Source organism: Gorilla gorilla, chromosome 20 (genome assembly GCF_029281585.2).
Source record: "Gorilla gorilla gorilla isolate KB3781 chromosome 20, NHGRI_mGorGor1-v2.1_pri, whole genome shotgun sequence".
In the NCBI taxonomy this organism is placed as follows: domain Eukaryota; kingdom Metazoa; phylum Chordata; class Mammalia; order Primates; family Hominidae; genus Gorilla; species Gorilla gorilla.
The window spans coordinates 8,266,312-8,270,055 of NC_073244.2; the positions used below are offsets into that span (position 1 = coordinate 8,266,312).

The 3,744-nt window shown below is 57.3% G+C and overlaps 1 long non-coding RNA gene across 1 annotated transcript; it reads right to left on the reverse strand.

Moving 5' to 3' along the window:
* Window positions 1-205: 205 nt before the first annotated feature.
* LOC129528830 (uncharacterized) lies at window positions 206-3,269 on the reverse strand. The gene is made up of 2 exons (XR_008674106.1): window positions 3,000-3,269; window positions 206-1,408 (listed from the first exon to the last, which is right to left on the reverse strand). It is a non-coding gene; the product is annotated as an uncharacterized lncRNA (long non-coding RNA).
* Between the last annotated feature and the right edge of the window lie 475 nt (window positions 3,270-3,744).

Consider the following 3,744-nt stretch of genomic DNA (forward strand, 5'->3'; position numbering starts at 1 on the left):
ATGGGTGTGCTCATGAACACGTGCAGGGTCACCCTGGCACATGAACCGTGCAGCACAGGCAATGGCCCGGGGGTAATTCACCCATAGCGGTGACAGGAAAGAGATGCTTGTCTGCTTTGCTCACTGTGCGTCTCCAGCACCCCACAGCTGGTTGGCACTCGGTGAATATTTGCTGAGTGGACAAATGAGTGAATACATGAACACATCATTTTGCAAATATGTACTGAATGTCTCTACTCTGCATACCAGGCATTTGCACATCTTCAAACAACAAAAAGATCCTGGGAACCGACATTCTAGACATCCACGGGGTGGGAATAAGCCCACACCTGAGAGTCCACACTCATGTCCAGGAAACACCTGAGTCCACTTTGATTTGTTCACCTCCAGAAGCCAGAGCCTGGTGCCCACACACAGGCCCTCATGCAGAGACACGCATTTTCTTTTTTTTTTTTCTTTTTTCTTTTTTTTTTGAGATGGAGTTTTGCTCAGTTGCCCGGGCTGGAGTGCAGTGGCACGATCTCGGCCCACTGCAAGCTCCGCCTCCCGGGTTCACGCCACTCTCCTGCCTCAGCCTCCACTGTAGCTGGGACTACAGGCGCCTGCCACCACGCCCGGCTAATTTTTCATATTTTTTTTAGTAGAGATGGGGTTTCACCGTGTTAGCCAGGATGGTCTCGATCTCCTGACCTTGTGATCCGCCCACCTTGGTCTCCCAAAGTGCTGGGATTACAGGCGTGAGCCACTGCGCCTGGCCGCATTTTATTTTTTCTTTTCTCTCTCTTTTTTTTTTTTTGAGATGGAGTCTCACTCCGTCGCCCAGGCTGGAGTGCAATGGTGTGATCTCGGCTCACCGCAAACTCCGCCTCTGGCTTCAAGTGATTCTCCCACCTCAGCCTCCCGAGTAGCTGGGATTACAGGTGCATGCCACCACATCTGGCTAATTTTTGTATTTTTAGTAGAGACGGGGTTTCACCTTGTTGGTCAGGCTGGTCTTGAACTCCTGACCTCAAGTGATCTGCCCACCTTGGCCTCCTAAAGTGCTGGGATAACAGGCGTCAGCCACTGTGCCCGGCCAGGATTTTGGACACACAGATATCCCCTCTCTTCCCCTGCAAGCCTACCTGTGCTACCCACCCCAGCCATCCCCTCCTGAGGTGTCTGTCCTTCCATGCCTGAAGGGGTTCATGGGAGTGTGGGGAGTCCTACACCCTACTTGTGATTTTCCATCATTTGAGTTCTCCTATGGCTTAGACCATTGCCTGCAGGAAGCTCCAGAAACAGCCAGGGTTGGTGGGATTAGAACTGCACAGGTGGGGAGGTGATGCCCATATACCCTAAAAAACTATCCTTCCATTTCACAGCCGGAGAAACCGAGGCCCAGAGACAGGAGGGTCTTCTTGTTGAGCTAAGAAGAGAAATAGAGAGATGATAAACGGATGCCCTGGCGGGGCCCCCTCAACCATCTCCTCTTGCAGCCAGAAACAGTAGGTTCCCACCGCCAACAAGGGTGGGGACAGGAAGGTGGGGGACCAGGGTGGGAGGAGGAGATGGGAGTGAGGCCTTGGGGGGAGGTGGAGCCTATGTCCTGGAGACAGACACAGAGGTGGGCGGTCCGGAGACACCCACCTCCTCAGACAGGCACGGGCTCTGGCAGCTGGTGACAGAGACACAATCTGGGGCACATAGGCACTGTCTGTCCCTCCTGCCGCCGATCTTCCTCCCCAGCCTCTGATGGGGATTCTAGGGGCTGCTGGGGCCCCTGCAATTGTTTTGGCATGAGTGTGCATACCTGTGTGTTTGTGTGTTGGGTGCACATGCTTTATTTTTATTTTCATTTCATTTATTTCATTTCATTTCATTTTTTGAGACTGAGTCGTGTTCTGTCACCCAGGCTGGAGTGCAGTGGCACTATCTCAACGCATTGCAACCTCCGCCTCCCAGGTTCAAGCGATTCTCCTGCTTCAGCCTCCGGAGTAGCTGGGACTACAGGTGCCCACCACCATGGCCAGCTAATTTTTTGTATTTTTAGTAGAGACGAGGTTTCACCACGCTGATCAGGCTGGTCTCAAACACCTGACCTCAAGTGATCCGCCCACCTGGGCCTCCCAAAGTGCTGGGATTACAGGCATAAGCCACCGCGCCCGGCCTCACTGAGCATGTTTTGAAGGCGAGTGCGTTCCTCTTGACTGCTGAACTTTCATTCTATGAACGAACCTCCGTTGACCTGTTCCCCTCCGAATGGAGGGGTATTTGAGCTCTTCCCAGGTTTTGGTGATAAGGAATAAAGCCGCTACCTGCATTTACCTCCTGGTCTCTGTGTGCTCCTAAGTTGTTCCTTTCTTTCAGATAGTACCAAGAGAAGTGAGGTTGCTGGGTCCCCGTAACCTTATAGGGTAAATACTATTATTACATCCACTTTGTTGATCGGGAGAATAGACGCCGCCAGGCACATACAAAGGCACATACGGCAGACACGGACCCCCATCACTCACCCATCACTTACCCATCACTCACCGCAGACCCTCCAGGACCCACGCAGAAACCCAGGGCTCCCCCACGGCGCACGCAGCACCCAGGCTGCCCGCCCTCCACCCAGGGCCGCGTCACGCCCGACACCCCCGGAACAGACGCCTATGAGGCCTGCAGCTCCAGACGGGCTGCAGACACACAGCGATTTGTTCATCTTTCCAGCCACCCCGTCTGGTCCTGACAGTAATTAGCTCCCAGACTGGTGGGGAGACGGTGAACAGCCTGAGAGTCATCGCCCACGGCTCCACGCCCACAGGCCACGGGCACCGGGAGAGAGGGTGAATGAGTGTGTGTGTGAGTGTGTGAGTGTGTGTGTGTGTCCGGAATCTGTACTCTCCAGCCAGGGCTCCCCATTCTCCTGCAAAGTGCCAGCACCGTGCACGGGTACCCACCCCGCCTTCCAAGGGGAACGTGCACAGGCATACCCACTGTTCATTCCACGAGGGATCGTGCACACGCATGCCTACCTTTGCATTTCACGCGGGATTGTGCACACGCATGTCCACCGTGCCTTCCACGCGGGATCGTGCACACGCATGTCCACGAAGTCCTGCACACCTACACCCACCAGGCCTGCCCATGCGATGCGTCCCTGCAGACCCAGTGTGGAAGCCTGCTTGTCGGCGTCCTGCGCATCCCGCGTGAGTGGAGTGTGCACTCGTGGGGGAGGGGGGGCGACTGAGTGCGGGGCAAGCGCAAGCGCACTGGGCTCGCGGAGGGTGGAGAGAGGCCGTGCGCGTTCCCGGGGCTGGCGCGGAGGTGGGGTCAGCGGCGCGGGAGAACGCCCCGCCCCGCTACCGCCAGCCCGGAAGACCCACGGCGGCGGGCGCTGGCGTCACGGGTTTCCACTGGGGCCCCGGCGCGGGGGCCGGGATTCCCTGGCGCAGGAACGCCCGTGACGGCGGCGCCTGCCTGCGTCGGCCGCGCTGGGAGGTTTGAGCCTGGGGATGACATCAGCCCCTGCGTTTCTGGAGCTGGCCCGGGCGGGACGGGGACTTGGAGAAAGAGCAGTGACACCCACTTTCGTTGACTGCCACCCCGTGCAGAGCGTTTAGTGCGTGTCCGACCGTGAGCTGAGCGCTGTGATGCGGGTGCTGTTAATGTCCCATTGCACAGATGGGGAAACTGAGGCCGGCGCACTGCCCGCCCCGCCGGGCCCCCAGAGTGAGGGCCCGGGGCTGGGAGCAGCCTTTTCCCAGAGCCCTCTGCAGT